Source organism: Sus scrofa, chromosome 14 (assembly GCF_054392235.1).
Source record: "Sus scrofa isolate SSC_HxYL_T2T_F1_AM1 chromosome 14, Sscrofa_HxYL_maternal_Yorkshire_Landrace_v2.0, whole genome shotgun sequence".
Lineage (NCBI taxonomy): Eukaryota > Metazoa > Chordata > Mammalia > Artiodactyla > Suidae > Sus > Sus scrofa.
Window position 1 is genome coordinate 51,120,039 of NC_139396.1, and position 12,296 is coordinate 51,132,334.

General features: G+C 47.6%; 1 protein-coding gene across 12 annotated transcripts in view; it reads left to right on the plus strand.

Moving 5' to 3' along the window:
- Nucleotides 1–12,296, plus strand: part of ABCB9 (ATP binding cassette subfamily B member 9) — a 46,979-nt gene that overhangs the window by 8,443 nt on the left and 26,240 nt on the right. For 10 of the 12 annotated variants that reach the window (XM_084996179.1, XM_084996182.1, XM_084996184.1 and 7 more), the window contains one exon: nucleotides 3,816–3,896. The gene's annotated coding sequence lies outside the window, so the exon portion shown is untranslated. Of the gene's footprint in view, nucleotides 1–3,815; nucleotides 3,897–7,491; nucleotides 7,657–12,296 lie in introns of those variants that run through there. The other 2 variants (XM_001928591.5, XM_084996181.1) reach the window with 1 other exon arrangement.

The following is a 12,296-nucleotide window of genomic DNA, read 5'->3' on the forward strand; positions in this document are numbered from 1 at the left end:
GCGCCTGTCCTCCATCAGCACATTTGGGGGTCCAAGGCTCTAGCCAGCAAAGTCTCCCCAGCACCTTGGGGGACCAGGAGAGGGCCCCTTCTCCCTGGCAAAGCCTGCACCAACAGCCTGGTGGGTTTTCACACTGCCTGGGAAAGGGCCCTCCTGAGTGTATAGTGTGTCTTTGAGTGTGGGAGGTGTGCAAGTGAGCATGTGAATAGTGTTTTTGAGTGACGCACAAGATTACTGTTTTTCTGAAGCGCTCAGTCAAGTGGGGGAGATGGGAGCAAGCAAGGAAACAGATATGAGATCAGGTTATTTTCATTCAATGAAAATAAGTAAGGGACTTCCTCTTGTGGTTCAGTGGGTTAAGAACCCAAGTAGTATCCATGAGGACTCGGGTTCAATCCCTGGCCTCCCTCAGAGAGTTAAGAATCTGGCGTTGCCATGAACTGTAGTGTAGGTCACAGATGCAGATCGGATCCCGCGTTGCAGTGGCGGTGGTGCAGCTGCTGGCCGGCAGGTGCAGCTCCAATTCGACCCCTAGCCTGGGAACTTCCATATGCTGCAGGAGTGGCCCTAAAAAAAAAAAAAAGAAGAAAATAAGTAAGTGCTAGGAAGGCACTCAGATGATGCAATGGCAAGTGCCTAGAAGTGGCTACTTTAGATGGGTGGTGAGGGAAGGGCTCCCTAAGAGTGACATTTCAAAGCAGGACAGCAGCAGCACTAAACGCGCAAAGACCCTGTGGTGGGATGAGCTTGGCACGCTTGAAGAACAGCAAAAAGCATACAAGAGGGGCCAGTTATAGGGAATGAGGCCAGAATGGTATTGGGATCAAATCATTGGGTGCAGTTAACACTGTGGATGTTACTGTGTGCAAAGGGAAGCTGTTAAGTCCTCACAACAAACCCTATGATGTAAGAACTGTCCCCATTTTACAAAAGTGGAAAATGAAGTTCAGAGAAGTTGAATGACCCACCGAAGGTCACACAGCTCATAGGTGGTGGAGTCTGAAAGGGAACCCAAGTCTGATTCTGCTGGGTTGTTCCTAAAGGCGCAGCCAGGTCTGTCAGTGCCCCTTCCCCTCCTTGGGCGTGAAATCCAGGTCACTGGGCCACAGAGATCCTAGGGTCCAGCCCAGTTTCCTGGTGCTACCAGGCTTCCCCAGGAAGAAGAATGCTTCCCTTCCACCCCAAGACCCCACTCCCCAGCCCGCAGCTGTGTAGCCTGAAAAGGTGATTAAAATTTTACAGCCGTCTCGATTGCCCCGTGATAGTGAAGGGCTCTGCTCTCCAGGAAGATGTCCAGTACCCCAGCTCCACGTCCATTCCCCCCACCTGCCTTCTTCCACCGGAGGGCCATGGCAGGTGGCTCCCCAGGCAGCCACCACGCAGGCCTGACACATCCAGCCTCTCTTGGCTCCCTGATGAGAGTTCTCTTTTTACAGCATGTTCTGCTTCCCATAGGTTGGCCCCACCTCTTCCTTGGAAACCTGTGCCCCACCTCTTCCTTGGAAATCTGTCCCTGCCCGCCTCTTTGCCTGGGCTCAGCCACCTAAGGGAACAGCAGGCAGAATATTAATAGTAAGCCCCGAATCAGTGTGCTTACAGCCAGCACTGACATGTGTTTTTTGTCGACCTTGTGAGGTATTATTATTCCTATTTTACGGACAAGGAAACTGAGGCTTGGTGAAGTGCAAGGACCTATCTAGGCTCATAAACCTAGTGCATGAAGAACTGGAATAGGAGTACCCACCCTTTGTATCCAGAGTGATGTGTATGTGTATCTGAATATATGTTGTGTACGTGTGTGTGTATGTGTCACTATATATATTCCTTTGACTTGACAGCACACATGCACAAAACAGCATAAATCACAAATGAACAGTTTGATGAATTTTCAGAAACCAGACACACCCTTGTAACCACACAGATCCAAAAACAGAAGATACCATCCCAACAGAAACACCCCCCAATCCATGTCTTCATCGGTCACTACCCACCTCCTAAGGGTAGTCACTACTCTGACTTCTAAGAGCAAAGATCAGTCTTGCCTGTCTTGAATTTGATATAAATAAAATCATACACTATGTATGATTTTGTAGACTGCTTCTTTTAGCATTACTTTTTTTTAATTGAAGTATGGTTGATTTACGATGTTGTGTTAGTCTGGCGTACAGCAAAGTGATTCAGTTATGCATATTCTTTTTCAGATTCTTTTCCATAGGTTATTATAGTATATTGAATATAGTTCCCTGTGCTATATAGTAAGAACTTATTGTTTTTCTGTTTTATACATAGTAGGTTGAATGCTAATCCCAAATTCCTAATTTATCCCTCCCTCGCCCCCAGCATTATGTTTTAAGATTTGTCCATATCATTCTTTTTTGTGGCTGCATAGTATTCCACCAGGTGACCAGTCCACCATTTACTGAGCCATTCTACAATTGATGGATATTTGCACAGTTTCCACTTTGGGGGTATCATGAATGAAGTTGCCATGAACAATTTTTATTGTAGTTAAAATCTATATAACATAAAATTGGCCATTTGAGCCATTTTTGTTGTTGTTTTTTGTTTGTTTTTTGTCTTTTTGCCTTTTTCTGAGGCTGCTCCCGTGGCATATGGAGGTTCCCAGGTCAGGGGTCTAATCAGAGCTGTAGCTGCTGGCCTGTGCAAGAGCCACAGCAATGTGGGATCTGAGCCGCATCTGCATCCTATACCACAGCTCACGGTAACGCCAGATCCTCAACCCACTGAGCAAGGCCAGGGATGGAACCCGCAACCTCATGGTTCCTAATCGGATTCGTTAACCACTGAGCCACCATGGGAACTCCATTTGAACAATTTTTATTTGACTTTATTATTATTTTTTTCTTTTTTGGCCACACCCACAGCATATGGAAGTTCTCAGGCCAGGGATGGAATCTGAGCCACACCTGTGACAATGCCGGATCCATAAACCACTTCACCACATCAGAAACTCCTAGATTTTATTTTTTAGAGCAGTTTCAGGTTCATAACAAAATTGAGTGGAAAATGCAGAGATTTACCGCATGCTTCCTGCCCTCCCCCCACAGAGCCTCCCCTGCTATCAACATCCTACACTAGATGGTACATTGGTTGTAATCAGTTGTCACATTGGCATGTCATTATCACCCAAAGTGCATAGTTTACATTAGGGCTCAGTCTTGGAGTTGTATAATCTATGGTTTTTGACAATGTTCAGAGTCATATATGCACAATTGTGGTATCATACAGAATAGTTTCACTGCTCTAAAAATACTCTGTGCTCTGCCTGTTCATCCCCCTGTCCTCCCTTAACTCCTGGCAACCACTGATCCTTTTACTGCCCCCAGAGTTTTATCTTTTCCAGAATATGATGTAGTTGGAATCATACAGTATGTAGCCTTTTCAGATTGGCTTTTATCCCTTAGTAATATGCATTTATATCTGCCCCATGTCTTTTCATGGGTTGATAATTCATTTATTTTTATCAGCACCATGCTCTAACCAACTGAGCTAACTGGCGACCTGGTGATAATTTATTTATATTTAGCATGGAGTTCTATTCCATTGTCTGGATGTACCATATTACCCATTCACCTACTGAAGGGCATGTTGGTTACTTCCAGGTTTTGGAAGTCATGAATAAAGCTGCTATCAACATCTATGTGTGGGTTTTTGTGTGGACACAAGTTTTCAACTATGTTCAGTAAATATGAAGGAGCAGAATTGCTGGATATTATGATAAAAATATGTTTAGTTTGGTAAGAAATCACCAAACTGTCTTCCAAAGTAATTGTGCCATTTTGCATCCCCACCAGCAATGAGTGAGAGTTCCTGTTACTCCACATATTCGTCAGCATTTGATATTGTCAGTGTTTTGGATTTGGCCATTCTTTTAGGTAGGTAATGGTACCTCATTGTTGTTTTAATTCTTAATTTTCTAATGACAAATTATGTTGAGCATCTTTTCATAGGTTTACTTGCCATCTGTATATTTCCTTTGGTGAGGTATCCAGGTATGTTGCCTCTTTTTTAACTGGGTTATTTGTTTCTTATTGTTGAATTTTTTTTTTTTTTTGGTCTTTTTACCATTTCTAGGGCCGCTCCCACGGTATATGGAGGTTCCCAGGCTATAGGTCTAATCTGAGCTGTAGCCGCCGGCCTACTCCAGAGCCACAGCAACACGGGATCCGAGCCGCGTCTGCAACCTACACCACAGCTCACGGCAATGCCAGATGTCAACCCACTGAGCAAGGCCAGGGATCGAACCTGCAACCTCATGGTTCCTAGTTGGATTCGTTAACCACTGAGCCACGACGGGAACTCCTTACTGTTGAATTTTAAGAGTTCTTTGTATATTTTGGATAATAGTCCTTTATCATATGTATCTTTTGCAAATATTTTCTCCCAGTCTATGGCTTGTCTTCTCATGCCCTTGACAGTATCTTTTACAGAGTAGAAGTTTTTCATATTAATGAAGTCCAGCTTATCAGTTCTTCTTTTCATGGATCATGCCTTTGGTATTATATCTAAAAAATCATCTCCCAGAGTTCCAGTTGATGCTCAGTGGGTTAAGAACCTGATATAGTATCTATGAGGATGTGGGTTCGATCCCTGGCTTTGCTCAGTGGGTTAAGGATCTGGTGTTGCTGTGAGCTGCGGCATAGGTCACAGATGCAGCTCAGATCTGATGTTGCCATGGCTGTGGTGTAGACTGGCAGCTGCTTTCCAACCCCTAGCTGGAAACTTCCATATGCTGCAGGTGCAGCTGTAGAAAGAAATAAAATATAATAAAAAAATCATCTCCATGTCCAAGAAAATCTAGATTTTTTTTGTATTTTATCTTCTAGGTGTTTATTTTATTTTATTTTATTTTATTTTTGCTGTTTAGGGCTGCACCCAGAGCATATGGAGGTTCCCAGACTATTGGTCAAATTGGAGCTACAGCTGCTGGCCTACACCACAGCCACAGCAACAGCCAGATCCGAGCCAAGTTTGCAAGCTACACCACAGCTCACAGCAGTGACAGATCCTTAACCCACTGAGTGAGGCCAGGGATTGAACCTGTGTCCTCATGGTTTTCTAGGAGTTTTATAGTTTTGTGTTTTATGTTTAGGTTTGTGATCCATTTTGAGGTAATTTTTGTGAAAGGTATAAGGTTTGTGTCAAGTTTTTTTTTTTTTTTTTTTTTTTTTTGCACATGGATGCCCAGTTGTTCCAGCACCATTTGTTGAAAGGACTGTCTTTGCTCCATTGTACTGCCTCTGCTCCTTTGTCAGAGATCAGTTGACTTTATTTATATGGGTCTGTTTCTGGGCTCTCTATTCTGTCCCATTGATCCATTTGCCTGTTCTTTTGTCAACACCACACTGTCCAGATTACAGCAGCTTTACAGTAAGTCTTGAAGTCAGGTAGTGTCAGCACACTAACTTTGTTTTACTCCTTCAATATTGTGTGCTGGCTGTTTTCACACAGCAAAAATGATAGAGCCTGGAATTGGCCCCCCACTCCAAGTCACTTCAGCCTTTGGATAATCCATCCAAAAGCTTCATACAATTATGTATTTGCTTTTGGTCTTTGCACAAACAATATTATACTTCGACTTGATTCTATTCTCTCGTTTTTACTGAACACAACATTGAGGAGGTCATTTCATACCTTTATGTAACTTTTGCATATAGATATATAGTCCCCCCCTCCCCCCCGACCCCATCCCTTACGGGGTATCCTATTGAGCAATGCTCTGTAATTATTTGGCCAGTTCCCTATGGAAGGGTATTTAGGTTATTTCCAGAATTTTGCTACTCCAATAACTATCTGCCAGCTAGTAACTTTGCTCCCTCCACTAGTCTGTCTATAGAAGAAATTCCTACTGGGTCAAAAAAAAAAAAAGTGCATTTTAAATTTTGAGGAGTTCCTTTTGTGGCACAGCGGGTTACAAACTCGGCATAGTGTCTGTGATGATTGCAGGTTCCGTCCCTGGCCTCACTCAGTAGGTTAAAGATCTGGCATTGCCACACACTGCAGTGTAGTTCACAGATGCAGCTTGGATCCAGTGTTGTGGTGGATAAGGCATAGCTGTGGCTCCAATTCGACCCCTAACCTGGGAATTTCCATATGCTGCAGGTACGGCTATAAAAAGAAAAGAATAAAAGTAAATTCTGAGCTTTGTCAAATTCCCCTTGGAGGAGGCTTTCCCGTGTGAGTAGCAGAGACTGTTTCAAATTCAGAGAGTGTTTTTAGCTTCTGACTGAATGCAAGAGAGATGGGGGCCCATCTTGCCCTACCTGCCACCCCTGCCACCAGGGCTTGACTTCCTCTCCCCAGCTCTTGTCAGGCTGCACTGATCTCTTTTTGTGCCCTGTAAGTTTCTACCTCAGAACCTTTCGCCGAGATTGTTCTTCCCCCAGACCTGGCCATGGCTCGCTCCTCATTTTCACCTTTCTCAGGGAGCCCTTCCCAGTTAAAATAGCCCCATGACTTTGCATTGCCACACCCAGTTTTATTTCCTTTACAGGAAACAAATACTTATCACTACATGAAATTATCCTAGATATTTTTCATTTCCTGTCTCCCCCCCTTCACGAAGAGTGGTAGTTTTCTGTCTTTTTTTTCCCCCTTTTATCTTTTTAGGCCCACACCTGCGGCATATGGAAGTTCCCAGGCTAAGGGTGGAGTCAGAGCTGCAGCTGACAGTCTACACCACAGCCACAGGCATGCTAGATCCTAGCCATACCTGGGACCTCACGCCATAGTTTGCGGCAACGCTAGATCTTTAACCCACTGAGCTAGGCCAGGGGTCAAACCTGCAGCCTCATGGATACTCGTTGGGTATCCCACTGAGCCAGAACAGAAACTCCTTTTCTGTCTTTTTTCGCACCCAGCACCCAGCCCCTAGCACCTAGCAATCACTGAAACCATATTGCTGCCCCCACCCCGCCCCGACTCTCAATCCCCACCACCCTGCTCTATTCTTTCCCATAAAATGTATTCCCGTCCAGTAGTTATAATACAATAGTATTCCCTTCCTATACACAATGAATAGTTATGCTTATTCATTGTGCATCGCTTGACTCCCTCACTAGGAGTCCGCTCCAGAAGGGCAAAGATCTTTTGTTCCCCGTCGCATTTCAAACGGTTAGAATAATGCACAGCACATAATAGGTGCTTTTCAACAAACATTGTTTTAAAAATGAATGAATGAGTGAGGATCATAACCCCCACCCTCCAGGGCTGGCAGGCTGTAGCTCTAGAGGAAAGGGCCGGTTAAAGAGCAGGCGCCCCCTCTAGGCATGGCCGTTTCCTTCTGCTGTGAATGGGTCCCAGGCCTCCAAGGCAGGAGCTAGAGTCCAAGGGCCTGAACGTGCGGAAGGGGGCAGGGCTTATTGCAGGTGGGCGGGCGGCTAGCTCGGGTCACGCCCCACGAAGACTCCTCCCACCGGGAGGCCCCGCCCCACCTGTCAGCTGGCCTGGGTGCCCGCCCAGCTGCGCTCCGACCTTGCTGCGGCTCAGCCCTGGAGGCAGGGAGGAGCGGGCGGGAGGAGGGAGCGGCGGGAGCAGCTGAGCGTCAGGACGCAGTCTCCAATGAGCCCCACGGAATCTGCGCTCCTGAGGACCCTAGCCAGCTGTGCCCACTCCCCACAACTCACCTGGTGCCAGGTAAGGTAACAAGTAAGAGTGCGGTGCCTGGGATCCCCGATCCGGGTCCTTCTCAGGTCCAGGTGCCAGTCTCGGCACAGTCTGGGGGCGGATCTGGCATCCCCTGCCCCTGGGGTGGAGTAGGCATCTTGGCTGAAGATGGGAGCCTCCTGGGAGACTTCCTGGCCCCCGCCGTGGTACCCTAGAGCCTGCAGCAGCAGGTCCCAGCCCCCAATCCCTGCAGCATCCTTTCCATGCTGCAGGGCAAATGTTGCATTTTATTTAACCCCTCAGGTGCCGCAGCCTCTTGGAAAATGGTGGGGGTGCCATTTGGGGGGATCCAGAATGACTGTCCTCTCCCCACACCCTACAGTGGGCCCTACCCCACAGATCCTGAGGGCCTGGCTGTGCTGAAGCCTGGGGAGCCAACCTGGGCCTGCCGACCTTGACAACACCCTTCCCTCAGTCCCCCTAGTTAGCCAGCGGGCTGACCCTCCTCTGTATCTACCCTGGCAGTTAGGCTGGTGGGTTCTCAAGGCTCCCCTATTTGTAGGACTGTTAAAACAGGGTGCCCCCTCCCCAGACCTGATGTTAGTTAAGATGGCTTTAGCTAGTCTGACAGGATGCCCCTCTGCCCACTGCCCCCCCGCCCCCGAGATTGGCTGGCCTCCATCCCCCAGCTTCAGGTGGGCAGGTGCCAGGTAACAAGAGGAAGGCCACTGTAGCGCCCCAGTTGGCCTCACCTAGAGCCTTGAGCTATCTGAAACAACTTCCCCAAGTCCCTGCGTGAAGGCCAGTCCCAGCGTGGGATGTGGGGGCTCAGCCAGCATGGAAGTCAGGATGGAATAACACGGACCCAGCCTAGTCCTGGCCCTGCATCCAGAGACCCCACAGGGACACCGCCCCACAGAACCAGCCCCATCAGCTGGGCGACAACTTCTTTGGAATGAGTTCACTAAGTTGGGGGTGAACCGAGACATGTGGGCCACCCAGCTTCTTCAGGACCCTTTCTCAGGAGTCCTGAATAGCCTGAGCCCAGAGAGTGAATATAGGGTTTCAGCCCTGCCTTCATCTATTGTCTGCTGGATGTTTGACTTCCTCAAGTCTCCATTTCCCTATCTGTGAAATAGGGGTGATAACTGTGGGAACCTCCCAGAGTAGTGGTGAGGATTAAATGGGATGGGAAGTGCCAGGCACTTAGCACATTGTTGAGCACTTAGTAGCACCCCGTAAACAGGAGCTGTTGTGGTTGTAATAAAAATTGCTATTTATCATCTCCTGGCTCTTCCCAACTTTCCTCTAGTAGAGCTGACAGCTGGAGATGCCCCAACCACCATTTCTTCTAGGGGGAAGAAAAGCCGTTGGCAGGACCCCCAGCGGGGATGCGGTCACTTGCTAATCTAATCCTGTGCCATTCCTTAGCATTTGGGGTCAAGGCGAGTTGCCCCTGTCTTCCTGGGCACATCAGGCTCCGAGCAGTGCTTGGACCTCTGGCTACCACCTTGTCCTTGTCCCTTGGGGCACGCACATCACCATGTGCCCACGATTTGCCCTCCAGCTCCACCTGGCCAAGCCCGGCTGTTTCCTCCAGGTCAGGTAGATGGGAAGCAGGGACATGGCTCCAAGCAGCCCACTGGTCCCCAACCTGCCCTCCTCCCAGTCTTGGCTGGTGGTCTTGTCCCCTTCTCCCTCCTAATCAGTAATTTTAAAAATAACAGAGTAGTCTGTCCCCACTGAGGACTGTAACCTGACCCGAGTTGGATTCTGCTCCATCATAGCCTGGAGTAGGAGGACTCAGCATTTGGGAGCTGGGGAGCCTGGTGCTCTTGCTGCTCTGACCCCAGCTCACTGGGTGGCCCTAGACAAGGCTCCCTCCTTCCCACTCTGGGCCTTAGTTTCCCCATCTGTAAGGGATGTGGTTCAAATAGTCCGTGATGCTGGAGTGTGAAAATTTGCTTGTTCTGGTGAAGGAGATGAGCAGCTGGGGCTCCCAGGTGGGTGGCTGTCAAATGGACTGACATGACCTGAAGTGGAGGCTGTCGGGAAGGCACCCCCACACCCAGTCACTGGGCGTGGGGGTGGGGAGAGCTGCCAAGCCCCTGGGCTGGTCTCTGACAGATCTGCCTCCTGCCCCACTTCTGAATTCCAGCTCTTCCCAAGGGGCTGAGCAATCCTTGTGCCCACTAAGAGGTAAGCTGCAGCTGAGGTGGCTGGCAGGGTCTGGGCAGTGGGCAGAGGCTTGGCCAGGAGGCCTGGTGAGGCACCAGGCCAAGAGCATTCTTCCCTGGGCTCCGACTCACACTCACCCACTCACTGGCTCCCGGAGGCCTCTGCATTGCAGCAGACAGGAGCCTGTACCGGCAGCCCAGCTGGTGGAACTGGGGGTTGGCGGGGAATAAGGGCCTGGACAGGGGGTGTCTGTTCCTTCATCCCCACCTTCACTCCCTCCTCTGCCCTTGATCCCACTCAGCTCTGGCTTTCCTTGAAGGGGCAGCTGCTGACAAGGCAGCTGCCTTCTCTGGGACAGACTTGAGTTTGCCTGGAAGTGCTGTGGTGACAGCAGGGCCCAGGCTTGGGGACTGTCATGCCCCTGGGTCCCCTCTGCATCTCAGATCCTCCTGAGCATCATTAGAGGTCTTGCCTTACCCTGAGAGCTTTTGCTGTGAGCACAGATTTTGGAAATTGAAGACCCAGGTTCACATCCCAGCTCTATACTTCCTAGCTGTGTGACCTGGGGCAGGTTACTTAACCCCTCTGTGCCTCAATTTCCTTTTTTTTTTTTTTTTTTTAAGGGCCACACCTGCAGCATATGAAAGGTCCCAGGCTAGGGGCCAAATAGGGGAGGTACAGCTGCTGGCCTATACCACAGCCATGGCAAGGCAGGATCTGAGCCGCATCTGTGACCTACACCATAGTTCACAGCAACACCAGATCCTTGACTCACTGAGTGAGAACAGGGATCAAACCTGCATCCTCAGGGATACTCTTTACTGCTGAGGTACAATGGGAAATTCCAAGCACCTCGATTTTCTTGCTGGTAGATTGGTGATAATAATAGAACCTATCTCGAGTTCCCTGGTGGCTCAGTGGGTTAAGGATCCAGCATTGTCACTGCTGTCGCTCTGGTTACAACTGTAATATGGGTTCAGTCCCCAGGCTAGGAACTTCCACATGCTGCAAGGGTGGCGAGAAAATAAACAAATAAGTAATAATAATAATAGAACGTACCTCATAGGATTCTTCTGAGGATAAATGCTTGTAAATAACTCAGAACAATGCCAGGCCCATGATAACATCAGTGTCAGCTATTGTTACTTTTGTTGCTCCCTTTTTATTGTTATTGTTGTCATCAGTTCTGCCTCTTGGCTGAGCTCCCTCTTATAACTCTATTCTTCAATAAACACTCTCTATTAGCACTTGCTAGGTGATTTACAATGTTGTGTTAGTTTCAGGTATACAGCAGAGTGATTTAGTTATACGTATATATGCATATTTTTCATATTCTTTTCCATTATGTTTGACTACAGGATATTGAATATAGCTCCCTGTGCTATACAGAAGGACCTGGTTGTTTATCCATTCTATATATAATAGTTTGTATCTGCTAATCCCAAACTCCTAATTTATCCCTTCCCTATTGTCTTTCCCCTTTAGTAACCATAAGTTTGTTTTCCTTCTTTTTTTTTTTGTTTTTTGTTTTTGTATTTTGTCTTTTCATGCTGCACCTTTGGCATATGGAAGCTCCCAGGCTAGGGGTTGAACTGAAGCTGCCAGCCTACGCCACAACCACAGCAACTTGGGATCTGAGCCACGTGTACAACCATAGCTCACGGCAACGCCAGATCCTCAACCCACTGAGCAAGGCCAGGGATTGAACGCTTATCCTCATGGATACTAGTCAGGTTTGTTAACTGCCGAGTCACAACAGGAACTCCCATAAGTTTGTTTTCTATGTCTATGAGACTGATCCCTGTTTCATAGATAAGTTCATTTGTGTCATATTTTAGATTCCACATATAAGTAATATCATATGGTATTTGTCTTTCTCTTTCTGACTTACTTCACTTACTGTGAGAATCTCTAAGTCCATCCATGTTGCTGCAAATAGCATTATTTCATTCTTTTTATGGCTGAGTAGTATTCCATTGTGTATAGGTACCATGTCTTCTTTGTTCGTTCATCTGTCAGACATTTAGGTTGCTCCCATGTCTTGGCTATTGTAAATAAGCACTTACTATACTGACAGACATTTTAGCTTAGCAGTTTAGAGCCCAGCTTCTGGAACCAGAAAACTCTGGGTTCAAATCCCAGCTCTGTGATCTGGGGCAAATTATTAACCTCTCTGGGCCTGAGTTTCTCCATCAGCTAAATGGAGAAGATGATAGGGCAGATCTCACAAACTTGTTGTGAGGTTAATGAGCAGACACATATAAAGCATGTGGCGCATAGAAAGGGCCAGGCTGCTAGGAAGGGCTGTGCTTTGGAACTGTTTGCTTGTAGTTATTAGGCACTTGCTGTGTGTCGAGTATGTGGTACACAGATTGCAAGTTATGTACTGGGACCCTTTACACACTGGCTCGAGTTCTGGCTTGGGCCTTTGTTTTTTTGTGTTTGTTTTCTTTTCTTTTTTTTCCCTTTTTAGGGCTGCACCTGCAGCATAT